The sequence below is a fragment of the Triturus cristatus genome, chromosome 7 (genome assembly GCF_964204655.1).
Source record: "Triturus cristatus chromosome 7, aTriCri1.1, whole genome shotgun sequence".
Lineage (NCBI taxonomy): Eukaryota > Metazoa > Chordata > Amphibia > Caudata > Salamandridae > Triturus > Triturus cristatus.
Window position 1 is genome coordinate 51515154 of NC_140590.1, and position 22231 is coordinate 51537384.

Below are 22231 nucleotides of genomic sequence, written 5' to 3' on the forward strand. Positions count from 1 at the left end.
CCATTGGGAGATGCCGCTGGCCTGAACATGAAGGAATCATGGGTGCTTCCGGGGACCTGGGGTACAACACCACTAATGCTGTTCTCAGTGTTACACATCACCTGTATGTTAACTCAACGTGAGTTTTTGTGTTTCGTAAAATATGTCATTTATTTATTTATCAAAAGTTTTATATAGCGCTAGCTAGACCCGGGGGTATCACAGCACTTTGCATAATCAGGAGCCAGGGAATAAATAATACACTAAGGGGCCTATTGGGATGAAGTTCGTCCGCCATATTCGCGGTACTGGGTCCGGCTGCCATACATGCGGCGGTCCTGCACCGCTGATTAGGATGCAACCTAGGAACAAGAAGAAGTATGTTGGAGCTTCTCAATGCTCTGGTACTTCCTGATTTAATGAGTTTGTTGTCTAAGTATTCAGGGGTGTGTGAGTGAATGGCTTTGTAGGTGATACAGGCGGTTTTGAAATTGCATCTTCCTTCTATAGGAAGCCATTTGAGGGTTTTGAGTGCAGGCGTGATGTGCTCAAATCGTTTAATATCTGTTATGAGCCTGGCTGCCATGTTTAGTACAGATCTGAGGGGAACGAGGTACGATTTCGGGGTCCCTGTGATGATAGCATTCCCGTAGTCAAGTTTGAAGAGGACCAAAGATTGAACGACCCATTTGAAGTCATCCGAGGGAATGAATGGTTTGATTTGTTTAAGGTGTTTAAGTGTGTACATCGCTCCTTTGGCTGAGTTTCTGATGTGTTCTTTCATTGACAAGTCTTTATCCAGGGTGAAACCTAAGGATTTAGCCGAATGGGAAAGAGTGAGAGTACAGTTTAGAGCCGTCAGGTCATTGATACAGTCTTTAATAGGTTTTGGTTGGATTTAATTTCAGATGGTTAGCATTAAACCACGATTGAATATTACCCAGAGTGACATTGAGATGACGGATGTCACTGAGGGATTTAATTTTATAGTATAGTTGTGTGTCATCTGCATAGAAGTGGAATTTGATTCCAGCTTGCTTCAGGATTATAGAAAGGGGCTCGATGACGAGATTGAACAGTGAGGGGGAGAGGATTGAGCCCTGGGGGACTCCAAGAGAGACTGGTGTGGGCAAGACTTGATTTTGATTTGTTGTGATAAATGTTGGAGGTAAGAGGTGAACCATTTTAAGACAATGCCATTTATACCAGCACGGATCCTCAAGGATTCCAGTAAGGCTGCGTGGTTCACAGTGTCAAAGGCTGCTGATAAGGCAATAAGGATAAGTATGCAGGCATCACCGTCATCTAAGGATCTAAGTATGGCATCTGTGATATTAAGCATGGCAGTTTCAGTGCTACATCCTTTCCTGAAACTTGATTGGAAGGAGTCAAGTAGGTTCGAAACCTCGATATGTCGGTTGAGTTGTTGTAAGACACATATTCCAGGTGCGATTGTGGGGATACATGTGTACAATCCACACACTCTACTATATGCAGAAAATTGGCAATTCTATAAAAATCCCATTTTGTGGCTTGGATTTCGGTGGCAATTCTGGGTAGATAGATGTATTGCTTGATAGATATTAAAATGGCATTGAGGAATGAGTAAAAAAAACGTGACAATGCACTCTGACACACACCACCAGCAACAGCAGTGACACCCTGGTAACTACCAGATGCTAACAGGTGTAGTGAGCACAGCACCTTCACATGTGTGGGAATGGCATTACTGCACAGCGTGTTTCTTTCAAGTTGAGGTCCCAGGAGTGCAATGAGATCTAAAATTACAGCACTACTCAGCCTGTATTTGTCATAGATTTCCTCCTCTGTGTGGTTGAAGATGGTCACCCTGACTCTGTATATCCTATCCTGTCTCCTCTTCCTCAGCTGAGAAAAAATCCTCATTGTCCTTGCTGCACCGTACAATGCCGCCATTTTGAAAAGACCATTATGCATTTTGGGTCTTTTTATAGGTTACAGTCAGTTGCCACCTGTTCTGACTTAGTGCTAATTTACACGTGAAATATTGTGAATATTTTCTCAATCACTAATTACGATTGTATTGAACTTACATTTTGCGACTCACTGTTTGGTATTTCCTATCAGCGCATTGCTAAATATGGTCACCAAATTTAGGAACTTGCAATCCAACTGCTTTGCTTTTCTCAGCTTGCAAATGGGTTATGAACATTTGAATTGCTCCAAATAGTAGTCGCAAAGCATGCAGCGACCAATTTGCGAGTTGCTAAAGCTATGTACATCTGGATCCTAGTTTGGCAAATCCATTCTCGCTGGCAGACAGAGGCTTCCTCTAGCACCACTAAAAGCCACATTTCACTCCGCAGCTAGACGTGTCACAACCGGAAAAATATTCATCCTGGTTTTCCCCACTCTTCAAGAGCTTCAGTGGCCACCTCTGAATGCCACGATCACTTCTAAATGTTGCTGTGGAGCCTTCAAACCCATGAAGAGCCCTCCAACCCATGAAGAGCCCTCCAGACCCATGAAGAGCCTTCCAAACCCATGAAGAGCCCTCCAGACCCATGAAGAGCCCTCCAAACCAATGAAGAGCCCTCCAACCCCATGAAGAGCCCTCCAAACCCATGAAGAGCCCTCCAAACCCATGAAGAGCCCTCCAAACCCATGAAGAGCCCTCCAAACCTCTCATTGTTACCGCCGAGGTCTGAAGGGAGGAGAAATGTGTGGGGATGGGTAAAGTCTTCAAGTTCAAAACGTCAGTCGCTCAAGATTGCTCCTTTTTGGGGCACTAGCATCATCCTGGCACTCTGGTCCCAGTGACATCAAATCCTAGACTGGCACCTCACCATCTGAAGCTGCCCAAGATGCACCTCATCTGCCTCTACCTTGACTGGTTCAGTTTTTTCATTCCTGAGTCTCTTTCTCTCCAATTCACCCATCTTCCTCACTTCTCTCTCTATCTTGCAGTGACTCTGGAAGCTACCCAAGACACACCTACTCTGTCTCACTCCATCATTTTTTGCTCCCTCTCTTCATCTCCACTCATCTACCCTGCTTTCCTCTCCCAAACTTAATTGACTGTTTTGTCTTTCATAATTCTTTGCTTCCTTCCATCAAATTCATCTACCTATTTTCTTCTACACATTTTGTTTTTGTTTTATTGTAAAGTGCCTAAACACTTCCAAGTGATAGCGTTCTAACAAAGAACGTTAAATATGTTTAAAAACTAAATGCAGAATGCCCCTTAAATGAATGACACAGGATCCTTGGAGAATTTAAAGCTCCTCCTCCATACTACAATCACAAGCTTATATCACTCAATCGCCAAGGAGTTCATCTGCACAGCGAATGAATGAAAGAATGAGTTGAATTTTTATAAAGCCCACAATCAGGCCTTGAAATATCTTCAAGATTTCACTGAGTCACTTTTCCAACGCTGATGCGTCAAAACCCTGCGCCTGGCTTGACGCACCACGTTACAGATAGGGCAAGTTGGAAGAGTGCTGGAGTTGCGTTCTGCACGCAACACTACTTCAGCACTACGCCACATTTACGCCCCAGATGCGACATGCATCTGTTTATTCCTGCGCCATGATGCACCGCATTGTAAATGCGGCGCATCATGGGTGGCGCAAGGGTAAACTTGCGTGCCACATCTTTCCTGGCGCATCCCTACTGATTTGCAGAGATGCGCCAGGCAACATAAATCTGCCCCATAGTTTTTTAACATGATATGAGAAACATTCCTTATGACAGTGCAGTTAATGAACCAAGAGGCCAGTCAGCGGTCATGTGTATACTTTATGGAACTAGATTTGCATTATATATGGAGCAAAAGTTTAGTCTATCACACAAAAGTGTTCTTTGTACAGCCGACATGCAGAAATCACATATTAGAAAGTGCTTTCATATGTGATAAAAAAAGAAAATGGCGGCTCAGGGAATTAAAATATTTGCCCAGGATCACATAATTTGAAACTAGTCTATGGGTCAAGAGCATTATAATTAGGTTGATTTGATTATTTAAGTCACTAGACCCGCAGGTCTAGTAACAATTTTATGATTTTTTGAGGTCTGCAAAATACCCAAAGGTGTCAAGGCTCAAAAAATCCCCAAAAGAATCAATGATTGATAGCCAGGAGAAGGAATAATAAAAGATTAAATGGAAATGGAAGAACCCTATACTGAGTCAGTGAGAAAGAGCCACGTCTTTAGATTCCTTCTAAACAGGCAATGGTCGTTAAGTCCTGCATTGTGGCAGGGCAGCATATTCGACAGTCAAGCTGTGGCATAGGAAAAGATCTTCCACCCCATCTAGCGGATTTTAGACATGATCACCGGCCTGGTAGTAACAGATTGCAGCACACTTGGAGGTACATACCAGTGGAATTTAGCTCTAAGAAAGTGGGGGACAGACTGTAGAGAGCCTCATGAGATATGCAAAGAGCTTTAAACATGATTCTTTCCCAGATAGAACACCAGGGCAGGCCCCTCAGCTCCTGAGCTACTGACTGGCATTTTGTACTGTCTAAAATGAGTCAAGCCCTCGTATTCTTTGTTACCTGTAATCTATTAAGGGGATGCCGAGATACAATGAGTTGCAGTAGTCCAGAGACAAAGATATCAGGGAAGGAACAACCACTTCACATGATCAACTGGAATGAAAGAAAACACCTTTTAAAAGATCTAATATTGTGGAAACAAGTAGTTTAGCTAGTAGTCCGGCTGACTTGTTCATCAATCAATCAGGCTTTCTAAAGAGCACCAAATCCCATGTGAGCGTCTCAAGGGTCTTCAGAGACGAGCTGATCATCCAGGATCACCCTGAGATTACTGACGATGGAAGACGATCAAACTCTTCCGGCCACCAAATTGAAGTCCAGATTGAGTGTTGGGTGCCAAAGACCAGAACCTTGGTTTCATCAGCATTCTGCTTCAGGCAGGTGTTTTTCATCCACCTGCTAACTTCCAACAGGCAGGATCTGAAAATGACGGCAACCGATGGGACATCATCTATGATGTAACAATAATCCGTGTGTCGTCAGCATATGATAGCACCCAAAAACCAAACGATTGAATAAGTTCACCTAGAGAAAAGTAAAGAAATTAGAAGACTATGTCAAGGATCAAAAACAGGCTGTCGACATACAGAGCACAGATTCAGCAGAACAAAAGTCATCAACAACAAGCAGTGACTAACATCTGTTAGAGACATAGTCATCACTGAACTCAGTGAGCTAATCAATGCAAGAAGTCTGACCGGATCTTACGCAGATCCAGTCCCAGCAAACATTTTCAAAATCATTCTCCTCAATAGATCTACTAGATCCATAGCAATGAGCATTCTAATCAATTTCCTAGATACAGGAACCTTCCACTCCAACTGATGACCTCCTTAATCAGGACAATCCAAAAAAAAGAACCTCTAATCATTGAATCGTTCCAGCAATAGACTGAGCTCCAGTGGCTTATCAGTGCTAATACTGCCAGCGAAGGCTGTCTCCTCCCAGTTCCCTAGATGTCCACTTATGTTGAGGCGAATAATCTACTTTCAGATGATCAATCCAGGTTCAGCTCAGGCAGAGATACAGAGTCAGAATTAATAGCAATATGGAATGACCTTAAACTAGGACTCGACAAAACTGGAGTGACAGCAGTACTACGTTTAGACCTATCAGCAGCCTTTGACACTGCCCATCATCTGGCTTTGCTAAGGAGACTAAGGGACACATGCATCAAGGTATTTTGCGATCGCAAACAGTGCGATTCGCAAAAATCGTCTGTTTGCGATTGCAAAATGACCTTTTGCAATGCATGAAAGTATTTCTGATTCACAATTTAGGCATCGGCAATTTCTTGTGATTACCTCAGGGTCGGTCCTAGGATTTGTGGGGCCCTGGGCAGAATAGAACATGCGAGGCCCCTATAATTTGCATAAGATTTAACCTGAGAGGAAGTGACCTCAAAGGAGGTAATATCAATTGGGCATTAATTATATGGCATTGTTTGAAGACGCTTCGCAAGAAGCTACTTACCTAGTTTTGATATAAGTAAAATGGTTAGAAATAGCATTAATAATCCTAATTAAATACGCACATACATTTTATATCTCTAATAAGTGGAAACACATTAAATTAATTTAACTTAGCTATTGTTCTCTTGAAAGGGATAAATGAAAATGATATGTAATTCAGGCGTTCTGGCACTAAGAGAGCTTCAAAGGAGAGCTGCAGACTTTACTGATGTGGAGAACAGACAGCTTTAAGAGTTTTTCCCAAAAATTTGAGTCACCCCATAGCTCAGGAGGGAGAGAGTCCCAGTCCAGCACAACTAGAATGAAAAAGGATCTGTCTCCAATCAGGGCCATCTCAATTTTAGGATGGCACAGGAGTCTGGATGGCACAGACTATAAGATTCTGGAATGAACAGTACGGAGTGCTGTCGAAAGAGAGAACCTTTTCAATGCAGTACATAATGAAAAATGGATATTGCCTTGCAGATGTAGGGTTTCAGATCAAAAACAGAGCAGACAGCAGAAAGGTGAGAAGAAATAGCCTGGCGATGCAGCAGTCTCAGATGAGGAGCCAAGCACTGTTCTGAATTATTGAAGGGTACTGAACGCTAAAAGGCAGGAAGCCAAAGAGAGAGGGCATTTGCAGAGTCTAGTGAGAAGATAACTGACTGCACAACAGCTTCACTGGAGTGAGAGGGGAGAAAAGGGATGGATTTGTGTTGCTTATGGATGTAGTAAAAGCAAGTGGATGAAACATGGTTAATCTGTTCCGAATAAAAAGGAGGAGATGTTGGAACATGAATCGATTTTTTTTTTGCTAACTCCACCAATGTGGGCGATTGAACCAGCTCCACCAGCCACCGAAGAGAACACCATATGGTATGGGATCCTTCAAAGTGAGAACCCTTGATTGGTCACTTTAAGGTTAATGAATTTGTCTTCATTCAGACATCAACTGCTAGCATACAAGTCCAAACATATTATTGGGCAAAGACCAGATTGCCACTGAGTGAAGTGATGTTTGGGTATCAATATGCGCAAGATATCAGCAAGAAACCAAAGTACTGTATGAGTAATATTAAGTGGGAATTATGTAGATTGAACAGAGGAGACCCAATAAATTCCACAAATCAGAGGTTTATAACATAACAGAAATAGGTGGTGAGTGGATTATTTCAGATTTTTCAAATCGGATACAGGTACACCACACCAGGGGGATACTTACATTCCAAGTCGTACTAGCTGATTTATAAGCACTGGCTGGGATACAGTGTCAAATGTGGTGCTAAGTCTTAGTAGTATTAAGCCTGCTCTAAGTCCACAATCAAGAGTCAGTCACAAATCATCTGACGTAGCACAAACGCTACTTCAAACTCCTGGAGTTGTCAGAAGCCGGCACATTGTCAATGAGTAAATTACATTTTATGAAAGAAATTTGGAAGTTGACTTCTTTTTTCTAGGATTCAAATTTCTCTTGCTGCTTCTGACCCTTCTAACTTCCACCGCTCCCCTCCTGCCTCATCCCGCCCAACCTCTGACCTCTTTCAGTGATCCTGCTGTCTTCCATCCACCTCTCACCAAAACTTCTCTCTCCACTCTGCTTATGTTCCCTTGCTGTTTCTGTCTTTCTTATATCCTCACATCTTATCCATACACTCCCCTTCAACTCTCATCGCTCCCCCAGCCTCATTACATCTTTCCTTGTTCTGCTTCATTTGCATCCACCTCTCTCTTTCCATCCTCCTGGAGCATCTTATCTTTTCTTGTTGATGTTGACCCTTTTAAATCCCCCTCCCCCTCCCCCTCAATGCTCTACTCTCTTTCTCATCTTTCCCGCACCTTTCTGTGATTGAATCCAGAAATATAAGACAACAACTGACTCACATCTAAAAACAGCCAGGGGAATTGGTTTCGTCAATGGCTGTTTAAGATAAATGAGTAATAACAATAAATTATGTTGCGTTCACCCTGCCACTGTTTTGACCAATGAGTACCTCCTTCACACACATTTCCACAGAATTCCAACTACAACTGGAATATGGGACCGTTGCTCTGTGTACTCTGCAGAGAGGCCATGTATTGAATGATCATGTAATCTGAACACCTTTGTGACCTACAGACAGGCAAAGTATGTAAGTTGTACTGCCTTCAGCCTCAACTCCAAAGCACTAAACTGTAGCCTGTTATAAACACCTGGAGGCGAATCACTACGATGTGTGCCCCATACAAGAGTAATATGCTGTGAAATGAAACACAGAAACACACATCCCGGACATAGCTAACACTCTTGGGTAATGCAAGATTAAGTAAGGGATGTAAATATAAACAGGAACAAAATCGCTGCCATGGATTACCCGATCATGCAGTGTGAGACTGGGTCAGGAAATAGGGCCCGGCACAAAAATAAAGGTGTCCCCCGTTAGTGAATTAGTTAGCTAGAAAAGTGTCCCATGTTTCCAAATTAGAGCAGTTTTTAACTTGTAAGGACATGCTGTTTATGTGTTTTGTAAGGTATGGGAGACTGCATTGATTTGATTTTGCTGCAGGCAATGTTTGTAAAAATCATCAGTAAAAATTTGCACATCTGACTATAAAGCAGGCCAACAAACAGCCCATAAAACGGCCTACATACTAACCTGACAGATTAGACCATCACGCACTGCCTGATTGACCTATAGGCCAGTCCAACACGGCTACCGCGTTATACATTTATATTGCAGACACTGGGTCATTGTTTTTGCAGGTAAAGGGCATGAATATAGGGTCCGATAGGGGCCTGTTTCAATGTCCGTTTTAATTGACCACCAGGAAAAGACTCGAGGGACCCAGCACACTTAAAGCCTTAGTCCAGCCACTTTTACATTCTGACTGTGCTCCTTTGCATGCACCCCTTGTCTGGCTTCTGTACTCACACCTATCTGCTCCCCGCCCCCTCTCACTTTATTCCGTTTGTGGTGCCCTTTTCTTCACCTCTGTGCTCCCTTTCCCTCATCCTGGGTGAGCTGAGCGGTTTTCGTTGTGAGGCGCCGTCATTCTATCTTTTGTCTGCGCCCTGCAGGTCATCCTGCTGTTCATTCAAACAGGGGCAGGGTGCACTTCACACACAAGGGCTCTTTAATAACCTGTCCAATCGCTGCTATCCTCATGCAGATGCAGCAATTAGGCCAAGCGAGAGGGACCAGCCAGCGGAAATTGACCAAAATAGAAAAAATATAAACTCTTAGGGGGCCCCCTGGGCCTCCAAACTCTGGAGTTTTTGAAAGTGCAAGGCCCCATGTTTGAGAGCCAGCACGGGGCTCTGGGCAGCTGCCCGTGCTGCCCATGCCTAGAGCTGGCCCTGGATTACCTAAATTGCGAATGCAAATAGGGAATCACAATTTGCGATTCCCTAATGTATATGCAAGAAGTCTTTCCTAAATGGGAACTGTGCATTCAGGAAACGCTAATTAGCATCAACTTCAAGTTGATGCTAATATGTGCATACTTTGAAAAATGAACAAAACTGCATTTTTTAAAGTGCCATGTGGCACACATATGCCCCTAGGGCATGTGTGTCCCTTATATGTGCACCTGATTTTGTTAGGGGCGCCTCAGGGGGCCTTAGGCCCCCAGTCAATCTTGCCTGTGCGTTAGCTAATTTGTGATTACCAATTAGGTAGTCACAATTTAGGCAATGCAAGCCCATTCCCACCTATGGGCCATGAGGCCCATAGGAAAGAATGGAGTGGCAACATCAAATAGAGATTCCCTGTGTTCGCGATTCTTAAAGAATCGCAATTAGAGAATGTCTGTTTGCTCTTTGTATTGATGCATTGCATTTTGCCATTACCAAATAGCGATTACTTAAAAATTGCTAATTGGTTATCACAAAATGCAAGTTTGATACATGTGCCCCTAAAACTCTAAAAGTCTTGGCGTAGAAGGAAATTCCTTAAAGTGGACTTCCTCCTATCTCAAAGACCGATAAAGCCTGGTAACAAAGCCATCATTCACCCCTGCTACTCATGTCCGCATTGTGGCATCAAAAAGGTTACATTTCCAACTCACCCCCCCTACGAGACCTGATAAGATTATTTACCCTGACATGTCACACACATTGATTACCCTATCACCATACAACTCTGAAGATGACACACAGGTTACCCCAATCATATGACAACTACGCAGATGACACAATCATTATGCGAAAACTGAAAAACACTGTGGGTCATATTCTCAAAGATTTATCACTGAGTTATCGGCACTTTATCTCAGCCAAAGTGGTGATACATTTATTGCCCCATTCATAAGCTGGTGCTAACAGCTGATATCACCAGTATTCCTGCGATAGCCGCAAAAAACATCGCCACAGATGACACCAGCAACTAACGATAATTATATGCAGAGTAGGCGTTCCCGTGCAAAAAGTCGTGATAACACCACTTCACAACATTCTCAATGACCAGCCAGATCGGCGATAAGATCACAAAACATGCGATAAGGCGCATTAGCAGTAGTGATTTAACACCTGCTTTTACCTGGTGTAAAGTCAGACGACAACCTGCACCATAAAAGGGAGCCCAGCCCAGAGCCACACCTGAAGAACAACAGATGCCATGGAGCTACTGATCATGCAGCCCGGATACCCAAGAGGGCCACAACACCCACCGCCACCACCCCCAGGATCCCTGCCCCCCGGGTCCCTACCCCGGGCCCCCCAGACAAAGTTATTTCACATCAACTTTACGAAATCATGAACAAAACAATTCGCCTGATGTCACACAGTTACAACAATTAACATTCATATGTGGTCAGAAAAAGGAGAATCGTTCATTCACTATTGAAATTCAAAATAAAACATCACATTCAAATTTAACTCAAAGCAACTATTTGGAAGAATCATGGCGGGTCTTCCCTGGACAATCTGTAAGTCACAGCCTGCAAGACAAAATTCAAGATAAGAAGGCGTGTCATGCGCTCAAAGGACAGAGAGAGAGAGAGAGAGAGAGAGAGAGAGAGAGAGAGAGAGAGAAAGAGAGAGAGAGAGAGAGAGAGAGAGAATTAGAGAGAAAGAGAGAGAGTGAGAGAGGGAGAGAGAGAGAGGGAGAGAGAAAAAGTAAGAGAAAGAGAGAGAAAGAGAAAGAGAGAGAGGGCGAGAGAGCGAGAAAGAGAGAGAAAGAGAGAAAGAGAGAGAAAGAGAGAGAGGAAGAGAGAGAGAGAGAGAGAAAGAGAGAGAGAGAGAAATTGTACAAGGAGCGCAAGGCTGCTTGGGCTCCTGGCTCATACATGCCAACTGTTGTGTGTCCCTGCTTGAGGTACTCCTGCATGGGATGCCCTTGACACTTATGTAGACAACAACCCATACGTCGAAACCTTGCACACACATATGACTCATTGCTCCGAGTTGTGGCATATCAGCCACATAACTGCCTCAGGTCAGAAGAGTGCCAGTTCTACTATACCCAGCAACGCAATGTCAGGACATCCCGGGCATAGCACAACCCCCGTCATGTGGGACTGTACCGTGCACATATGCTGCATTTGTTGGGAGTACTGCAACTGGCAGTGTTGCGCATCAGTTACCGTCTGATCTTCCGTCTTGCTGACGTCACCTGCGTCCAGCCCTGGTTCCACTGTCGATCATGCACATTCGAGTGGCCCATGGATGTCTGTCTATCTAACACAAGGTGGGTGACCTTTTCTACGCAGCCACTACTTCAGATTGCCTTTACTTCGCATCGTTAGTGCGCAGAAACCATTACTTTGCATGGTTTTACTGAGCATGACCGTTACTTCGGAGGATATCCACATCGTTGTTTTTATTTAGGCGCTTCTGTTTGTAAAAAAAAAAGTAGTACGACTGAAGACGCAGGAAGCTGGAGCAGTGGAAGGTGATCCACGAGGAGAGAGAGGTAAGTGAAGTTGTGTAGGTGTAGTGTAAAGTAGTGTATTTGGGTGTAGTGTATTGTATGGGGTCGTGAATGGTAGTGTTTGGGAGTAGGGAACGGACTGGGGGTAGGGGCATGTTCGTGCTAGGGTTAGTGTTTTAGGGTTTAGGGTAGTGTTGTGGGGTTAGTGAAGTGTAGGGTAGTGTTTTAGGGTTAAGGGTAGTGTCAGGGGTTGTGCAGGGTAGGGTTTGGGAGTAGGGAACTGACTGGGGGAAGGGGCAGGGTCGTGCTGGCGGGAGTGTTTTGGGGTTTAGGGTAGTGCTGTGGGGTTAGTGTAGTGATTTAGGGTTTAGTGTAGTGTCGGGGGTTGTGATGGTTAGTGAATGAGTGTAGGGACAGGAGTAGGGGAATGTGTATGTTCGTGCAGGGGCTAGTGATTTAGGGTTTAGGGTAGTGTAGTGGTGTTTCAGTAGTGTAGGGTAGTGTAGTGTTTTAGTGTATTGGTAGTGTTTTGGTGTTTTTGAGGTGTAAGGTAGTATGACACGTTATTCCGCATACCATTTTTATTAGTAGGTAAGTTTTACTTTGCATACATTAACAATTTCATTGTAATGGCATGCAAAGTAAAAACTTGCGTAGTAACGATTATTGCTATGTAATATCCGTGTAGTAATAGCATACGAAGTAATGGCATGCGAAATAACGTCTCATATTCTAACACAATGCTAGCTGAACTAGATTATGACTTGTGTGTGCGCCCCCTGTTGGACCACGACTAGGAGTGTAACCGTGATACCCGTGCATGGGATGCCTTGATATGTGGCGTATGTGCTGGCAGTTGTACATGAGAGATTGCACAAGTGCTCGTGTGCAGTGACCACATCGAGGCGCTCCCCTATTGGGCTGTGTTAAGGATTGGTGAAACGGCGTCGACGGAGCACATCTGTCTGGACCAGTTAAGGAATATGCTACTTACCAGTATGCATCTGTTCTTGGCATGTAGAGCTGCAGAGTCACACACTGAGGATAAGATCGCCATCTGGTGTTGGGCTCGGATGATTGCAGGTTGTTGTTGTCTTCGGAGAAGTCTTTGGTCACGAGGTTGGTGACTCCTCCCCTGGACAACAGTGCGCATGGGCATCCACTCCATCGGCAGATTGTTTTTCGCCATGATGGGAAAAGATGGAGTATATAGAAAAGAAAGAAAGGATGTCCATGTGTAATGTCTAAGTAAGACGGATGCTGGAACAGATACAGGTCCCGGGGAGGCGGGCGGGCGTGTGTGACTCTGCAGCTCTACATGCCAAGAACAGATGCATACTGGTAAGTAGCATATTCCGTTCGAGGCATATGAGCTGCAGATCACACACTGAGGATAGATTATACAGCAGTGCTCCCCTTAGCGGTGGTCGCCTGTATCCGTTGCAGCAGTTTGAAATAAAGTTTTTAGGACAGCCTGGCCCACGGAGGCCTGTTGTTTGGCCTGCACGTCAACACAATAGTGTTTAGTGAAGGTATGCGTGGTAGACCATGTGGCTGCCTTGCAAATGTCTTCTAAGGGAATATTGCCTAAGAAGGCCATAGAAGCCCCTATTTTACGCGTGGAGTGCGCCCTAGGGGGAACTGTGAGTGTACGTTTAGCCTTGAGGTAGCATATTTGGATGCATTTAACTATCCACCTGGCTATTCCTGATTTGGAGATCGGGTTGCCTTTGTGTGGTGGCGCGAAAGCAACAAAGAGTTGTTTTGTCTTTCGAAAAGGTTTTGTTCTGTCGATGTAATAAAGCAATGCTCTTTTAACATCTAAGGTATGTAGGGCCCTTTCAGCTACCGAGTCTGGATTTGGGAAAAAGACCGGTAGTTCTACTGATTGGTTAAGGTGGAAAGGGGAAATCACTTTTGGAAGAAATTTAGGGTTTGTCCTAAGAACCACTTTGTTACGGTGTAGTTGTAAGAAAGGTTCTTCAAGTGTAAGGGCTTGTATTTCACTTACTCTGCGCAGGGAAGTGATTGCGATAAGGAAGGCTACCTTCCATGTTAGGAATTGCAATTCACATTTGTGCATAGGTTCAAATGGGGGGCCCATGAGTCTTGTTAGAACCACATTGAGATTCCACACTGGGGCAGGTGGCAATCTTGGGGGAAGAATCCTTTTGAGACCTTCCATAAACGCTTTGATGGCTGGTACCTTAAAAAGGGACAGGTGTTGCCTATTTTGCAAGTAGGCTGCCAAGGCTGCTAGGTGTAATCGTATAGAGGAATACGCTAGATTGCATCTTTGCAAGTGTAGTAGATAGCAAATGATGTTTTGGATGGAAGCATCCAATGGATGTATGTCATTATTAGCGCAGTAGATGGCAAATCGTTTCCATTTAGCGGCATAACACGCTCTAGTAGTAGGGCGTCTGGCTTCTTTTATGATATTCATACAGTCTGGAGGGAGATTGAGGTAACCGAACTCTAAGACCTCAGGAGCCAGATCGCTAGGTTCAGTGTTTGAGGATCTGGGTGTCTGATTTCTCCATGGTTCTGGGTTAACAGATCCGGGGAGAGGTGTAGCTTTTGATGTGGAACTAAAGATAGTTCCAGAAGTGTGGTGAACCATGGTTGACGTGCCCAAGTGGGAGCCACTAGTATTAGTGTTAGTGACTGTTGTTTCAGTTTGCGTACCACAAATGGAACTAGTGGGAGAGGCGGAAAGGCGTACGCAAATCTGCCTGACCAGTTCATCCATAGGGCATTGCCCTTCGACTGTGGGTGTGGAAACCTGGCGGCGAAGGTTGGGCATTTTGTGTTTTCGGGAGTGGCGAACAGGTCTATGTCTGGTTGTCCCCACTTTTGGAAGAAGGGGAGTAGAACCTTGGGGTGTAGTTCCCATTCGTGGATCTGTTGTGTGTGGCGACTTAGGAGGTCGGCCACTTGGTTGTGGATCCCTGGGAGATGTTCTGCTAACAGGTAGATGTTTTGGGGAATTGCCCATCTCCAGATTTGCTGTGCCAGTTGGGACAGTTGGAGAGAGTGTGTCCCTCCCTGTTTCTGTATATAATACATTGTCGTCATGTTGTCTGTGCGTATGAGGACAGTTTTGTTCTTTAGGTGAATTTGAAAGTATTTTAGTGCTAGGAACACTGCTAAGAGTTCCAGGTGGTTGATGTGGAGCAGTTTTTGTTGACTGGTCCATCTGCCCTGAGTGGTATGGTGAAGGAGGTGGGCTCCCCACCCCGTGAGAGATGCGTCTGTAGTTAGCACAACTTGTGGAAGAGGCTCTAAGAACGGTCTCCCTTTGGACAGGTTGATGGTGTTCCACCATTTCAGTGATCGAAGTGAGCGACTGTCCACCAACACCAGATCGGTAAGTTGTCCGTGAGCTTGGTTCCACTGTTGTGCTAAGCATTCTTGTAAGGGACGCATTTGAAGTCGTGCGTGTGGGACTATGGAGATGCACGACGCCATCATGCCTAGGAGCTGCATGAACACTCTTGCTGGAAGAGATGGATGAGTTTGAAATTGAGAGATGAGATTTTGTATACTGGCTATCCTGGCTGTGCTGGGATAGGCAATGGCTTTGGATGTATCTATGGTTGCTCCTAGATACTGATGTAAGTGGGAAGGTTGTAGGTGGGATTTGGGGTAGTTGATAGTGAATCCCAAATCGTGGAGAGTTTGAATCGTGCGATGAGTGTGGAGAACGCATTTTTGGTATGTATTGGCTTTTATGAGCCAATCGTCCAGATAGGGGAAGACATGGATCTGTTGTCTTCTGAGATGCGCTGCCACGACTGCTAGGCACTTGGTGAACACTCTGGGTGCTGTTGTTACTCCGAATGGGAGAACTGTAAATTGATAGTGTTGCCCATCTACCACAAATCGTAGATATTTTCTGTGAGCGGGATGCATAGGGATGTGAAAGTATGCGTCCTTGAGGTCCAATGTGGCGAGGAAGTCTCCCTGTTGTAAAAGTGGGAGGACTTGTTGGAGAGTGGTCATGTGAAAATGATCCGAATGTATATACTGGTTTAGTAGTCTGAGATCCAGTATGGGCCTTAGTGTTTTGTCCTTTTTGGGAATGAGGAAGTATAGAGAATATACCCCTTTTCCCTGATGTTGAAGGGGGACTGGTTCTATCGCATGTTTTTGTAACAGGGATTGAACTTCTTGTTTGAGGAGAGAGAGATGATGCGAGGACATTGGACGTTGTTTGGGCGGTATGTTTGGGGGGGATTGTATGAGTTCGAGGCAGTAGCCAGACTGGATAATTTGTCTTACCCACCTGTCTGTGGTGATGGAAGTCCAGACAGGCAGGAATTGTTGGAGTCGCCCCCCGACCGGAGTGGAATGGTCTGGGGGGAGTGGTGGCAAGTCACTGTTTGGTGGCTGGTGAGGTGCGGGTGTTGTTGTTGTTGCCCCGTCCTCGACCTTTGTTATTGTTTCCCCTATAACCTCCCCGGAAGTAACCTCTGTTAGGGGATGTTTGTCCAGAATTTTTAAAGGTGGACGTGGTCTCAGTTGATGTGTTTTTGGAGCCTCCTCTATAAAAGGAGCGACGAAAGGAACCCCGGTTTTGATGAGACTGCAGTGCTCCCATAGACTTGGCAGTTTCATTATCCTTTTTCATTTTTTCTAATGCAGTATCCACTGCAGGGCCAAATAGCTGCTCTTGGTTGAAAGGTTGAGCTAGAATTGCGGTTTGAACCTCCGGTTTAAAACCGGAAATACGGAGCCAGGCATGTCGTCTGAGTAAGACGCCAGTATTGACCGCTCTAGAAGCAGTGTCTGCTGCATCTAAGGCGCATTTAATGGAGGCATTAGATATTAATTTGCCTTCTTGGATGAGGTCAGAGGCCTGGGACTTAAAAGGTTCAGGCAGATGTTGCATAAGGTCCTCAAGTTGGTCATAATGCGCTCTATCATACCTGGCTAACAGGGCCTGGGTATTCGCAATACGCCAATGGTTAGCCGCCTGCGCGGCGACCCGTTTGCCCGAGGCTTCTAAAAGCTTAGACTCCTTGTCTGGGGGAGGCGTTTCTCCAGTTGTCTGTGAGTTAGCGCGCTTCCTGGCATTTGATACGACTAGGGAGTCTAAAGGGAGCTGGGCCTTAATGTATGCAGGGTCTTGCGGGGCTGGTCGGTACTTTTTTTCGATGCGTGGGTTGAGAACCCTAGCTCGAACAGGGTCTTTAAAGACTTCAGTAGCATGCTTTATGACCCCTTTGATCATGGGCAGTATGTGAACAGTCTTTTGTGACTGCTCAAAGGTATCAAGGAGGAAGTCCTCTTCAATGGCGTCTGTGTGCATAGTAACGCCGTGGAATGTTGCTGCCCTATTTATAAGTTGGCCGTACCCTAGATGGTCATCAGGAGGGGAGGGCTTGGAAGGGTAGGTAGTGGGGTCAGGCATGTCAGGTATAGGATAAGACCAGTCATCCATGGGTGCTGGGTCTGGGAACGTAAAAGGGTCGTTTGGGTCAACAGGATCATCAAATAAATCAGGGTCCGCCCCTCCCCCTAAGTCATCATTATCATCCTGTGGAGGAGGTGAATGATAGGGAGATGGTAAAGGTAAAGGTAAAGGTAAAGGAGAATCAGGAGGAGGGGGGGGGGACGGGTTAGGAGGTAAAACAGGAGAGGAAGGACGAAGTGGTGAAGTAGCACAGTCCTTTTTCCGTATGGGAGCTGGGGGAGGTGTAGTGTCCAGCTTCCGCTTTTTATATGGGATGGCAGTCACATGTCCCGTTTTAGGATTGATATAGATCCGCTTCTGAGTAGGATCTGGTCGAAAAAGATCATCTGGCTCCGAAGGTGGTGTCTGTGACGTCCGCTTCGGGTCTTTATGAGCTTGTTTCGGCGGGGACGCAGTTTTCGGCTCCGATGATTTTTTCGGTGTCGACTGATTTTTCGGTGTCGACTGATTTTTCGGTGTCGACTGAGGTTTCGGTGCCGACTGAGGTTTCGGTGCCGACTGAGGTTTCGGTGCCGACTGAGGTTTCGGTGCCGACTGAGGTTTCGGTGCCGACTGAGGTTTCGGTGCAGACTGAGGTTTCGGTGCCGATGGACTTTCAGGCATCGATGTTGAAGAACGTTTCGGTGCCGGTGGAGACTTCGGTGCCGAGGAACGTTTCTGTGCCGAAGGAGATTTCGGTCTTGGAGCCTGTTTCGGTGCCGACAATGGGTGTTTGGGTGCCGAGGGTGTTAAAGGCACAATTAGGTGAGGTTTGCTCGAGCCCGAGCCACCCACAGGCTTAGTTGTCTTCGGAGCCGGGCCCGAGGGCGGGGCTTCTGAAGAGGATTTCCGGTCGCGACTGGGCCCAACTGGCGGAGTCTTGACCAATGCTTTTTTGGATGGGGCAGGGGCAGGGGGGGTGGTACTCACACGCTGCCCTGGAGTGATGAGGTCATCGGAATCGTCGGCTTCGGACACGATCTCGAGATCTTCGGTGTCGTCTTCGGGAACATCTTGAGCAAAGATGTCCTCCGGTTCTGGAGCTGGTTTGGCCATAATATGGCGTCGAGCTCTTCGGTCCCGGAGGGTCTTCTTCGAACGGAAAGCGGAACAAGCTGGACAGGTGGACTCGTTGTGTTCCGGCGACAGGCAGAGGTTGCAGACCTCGTGGTGGTCACTGTGGGGGAACTTCGCTCCACACTGGGGGCATTTTTTGAAGGGTGTCCTGTCCATCAGCCGCTTCCGGAACCGGTCCGAGTTGATGTCGACGTCGATGAAATGAAGATTAAAGAGTTAAATTGATTGCTGGAAGTTTTCTGCTGGAGCGGAAAAAAGTTCATCCGAACCCAATGGCGGAAAAAAACAATCTGCCGATGGAGTGGATGCCCATGCGCACTGTTGTCCAGGGGAGGAGTCACCAACCTCGTGACCAAAGACTTCTCCGAAGACAACAACAACCTGCAATCATCCGAGCCCAACACCAGATGGCGATCTTATCCTCAGTGTGTGATCTGCAGCTCATATGCCTCGAACTGGATTTTTTCTCCCTCGTGTTCATTGAATTCAACACCGACTTACTCTTGGAACTGATTGCCTATGAAGCTGCGCTCGCTTTCATGGATGAGTAACTACGTTCCTGCAGCCACAACTGATTGTAACCCAGAGCTCAGGTCCCAACACCCTCTTGCATCTTGGAGGAATGGTCACATATCCCACCACAACAGTGGACATATCTGCATTCGTCTGGACTCAGAATGCATGTGCGTGCACCTACGTGTGTTGACACACACCTGTGCAAGGGGAGGCAGTCCCATGGGCGGAGCTGCACAGCGTCGTTTGGCAATGTTCCTAATTCTGACATACTGCTGGAGGGAGAGTACACACATGGTAATGTAGTACTACATGTGACCTTGTTGGACCCTTTCACCTGCTCACTGTCAGCAGAGCAGACAGTTGGCGCAGTCCAGTGGTACAGCACTATGCAGATCACATGATCTGTGAGTCGTGTCCCCTGACGGGGGCAATGCGCAGACACCAAACATCACAGGACTCGTCCAGCAAGGCAAGGTGGGCTGAGACCGCTGCCATCCGTAATGATTGTTGTTCATTTTTACCTCCCCATTCCTTGCACCTCTACATGTTCCTAAGCTGCCTATTAGTGTCTGAGCATTGGTCTGCATGTTGTGGCCCTTGCCTTGCCCGTCCTGACACGCACATGCTAATAAAGTCTACGCAGCTTGTAGGAAGGTGGAATCTCACCATATGGTTGCCCCCACTTTTTTCCTTTTGTTTTGCTGGTTTATAACTTAGTTGGACTGGGATCCTGCTATTCAGGGCCCCAGTCTATCTGCTTTCTCTGTAAAATGGTTTCCATGTACATTAGGTATGTACCTAATTGGATTCTGGAGTTATTTGTTATTTGTTATGTTATTTATGCTTATAGAGCGCTCAATTACCCTAGGGTGTCCTGGCGCTGAGCACTGATTACCTGAGGATCGTAGGCCTAAAAATGGGAAAAGAATCATGTCTTCAAGCCTTTCCGTAAGGAGATGAGATCAGGAGCGTTTCTCAGTCGGAAAGGAAGTTTATTCCAAGCTTTAGAGGCACAATACGCAAAGCTTCTGCCTCCCCAGTTTGTTTTTTAAAAGAGGGTGTTTTCACTTGTTTGGAGCCTGTAGATCTTAAAGTTCTGTTTGGGATACACCATGAAAACTTGGAATTAAGGAACTCAGGACCTGTTCCATTCAGTGCCTTATAAGCCCCTAGTATATGGTATACTATGTACTTAGGGCATAGGTACCTCAGAGGTGTACCAGGGGCTGCAGCATGTATTATGCCACCCCTGGGAAGCACTCCAAAATGACACCACAGGTCTGCTACTGCAGCCTGGGTAAGGATGTGCTTGCACCCCTTACTGTGGTATAGGCTAACATCTCTGTGACCCCTCTTACCAGGCTTATCAGATCTTATGGGATGGAGGTAGTCTCCTATGCCGACGATACACAGATACTGATGTCTCTCGCCCAACCTGTCACCTCCGCTGCCTCCAATTTTAGATCCTGTATGGAGGCAGTTGCTCAATGGATGGTTTGCAATTCATTGAAGCTTAATGGCGAAAAGACAGAAATTCTGATGTTCGGAGGAAAGGAGGATATCTGGTCGGCGGAATGGTGGCCTTCCTCGCTGGGCGTGTGTCCCACTCCCACGACCCTGGTCAGGAACTTAGGAGTCATGAATGACCCTTCGTTGGGGATGGACCAGCAAGTAAAGAGGACTATCTCCACCTGCTGGGGCTTACTAAACATCCTGCGGAAGATTAAACACTACTTGTCCCTTCAAGCCAGAAAGCAAATTGTAGTCGCACTAATAGGCTCAAGACTTGATTATTGTAATGCCCTATATTTAGGCATCAATAAGGGTCTGTTGATGCGACTCCAAATGGTGCAGAATGCCGCCGCCAAGTTCGTATTGGACTTACCTAAGCGGGCTTCTGCTTCGGCGGCAAGAAAGACACTGCACTGGCTTCCAATCGAGGCTAGAATTTCTTTTAAGTCCCTTTGTTTGATCTACGGGGCTCTGGCTACTACCAGATCTGGAGGCCTAAGGGACCTCTTGGTCCCATATACCCACACCAGATGTCTGCGCTCCGCCAATAAGTTCTTGTTAGCAGTCCCCCGTGCTCGTACAGCTAGGTGGGGTGGTAGAGCATTTTCAATCCTGGCTCCTAAATTGTGGAATACTCTGCCGGCTGAGATAAAATCCCTTCCCTCAAAGCAATTCTTTAGGAGGGCCCTTAAGACATGGCTATTTGCCAAAGCCTATCCCTAGTCCTGGATCTGCCTTTGTATGATTTCTTTGTTAGGCGCCTTGATGCCTTCGGGCTGAGTTGCGCGTTTATAAATTTCATTTCATTCATTCATTCATTCTATATCACTACCTTATACAGACAAATATAAACCTATAAGCCACTCCTATGGCAGGCCTTGACAATCCTGAAGGCAGAGTGCTTGGTTTTATGTGAGAGGGTGCCCATGCATGAGCAGAACCCCTCTGCAGCTTTAGGAAATACTTCCTTATGGCTGTTCTGTGATACAGCCATACCATATACTCTTAAGTGCATTATAACCTCGCGGTAAATGCTAACTTTGGGATGGCTGCATCAAAACATGTTGTGTTTGGTGTCAAATGCTTTGGAATACTACCCCCACCCCCTCCAGTTCTGGCGGCAGGGGTAGCATTCCACCCTTCTAGAGGGAGAGACATGTTCACACTGGCTAAACCCAGTAGGACCTTCCTGAGCCCTGGCATCACAAAATGGATGCCTCTGCCACAGACATGGGTCTGGCCTCCTGCTGCTGACCGAAACTCCAGCAGGGGAGGCCTGGACAATAGGTTTCCTGTCGAGGGGAGGTGTCCCCACCTCCCCAGACAGGCTGATGTGTATTGGGGCTGAGCGGAGAACTCTCTGGTGCTTTGAAGTCCTGCACTGGGGGCACACTTGGTGTCCCTGTGCATACTCCAGTTCAAACCAGTTGCAGGAGCTACCTGCCCCTGCTCTGGCGTGAAACTGCACAAAGGAAATGGGTGTAACCACCCCTCTTTCCAAGCCCACCCATAGGTGGGGCCTTAGAGTTAGTCATCCCCTAAACTTACTACAAGTATAGGAATTCAGTCCCTAGGACTTTAGATTACCCTGGATGAAACTCTGCAACATACATCCTGGACCTTCGACATTCTATCCTGACTAGAAGACTGAAGAAATCTCCCTTGGGGTCAAGGAGTGACTCCCCTGCTTGGCAGGCACCAAAGAAGCAACTGACCGGTCTGCAATTCTGAAGCTCCCGCCGGACACCGAAGTCTCTGCACCCCCAGAGGTGGAATTTCAGACTTCCCCAAGGCTACCCTGAGTCCACAGCAAAGCTGAGGCCTGTGGCTATCGTGGGTGATGTGGAA

The 22231-nt window shown here is 46.2% G+C and overlaps 1 long non-coding RNA gene across 1 annotated transcript in view; it reads right to left on the reverse strand.

Annotated features, from left to right (window-relative positions):
• Positions 1–3739: 3739 nt before the first annotated feature.
• LOC146808785 (uncharacterized) overlaps positions 3740–22231 on the reverse strand; it is a 91363-nt gene continuing 72871 nt past the window's right edge. The window contains exon 3 of the long non-coding RNA XR_014966261.1: positions 3740–5045. This is a non-coding gene — a long non-coding RNA (uncharacterized LOC146808785). The remainder of the gene's footprint in view (positions 5046–22231) is intronic.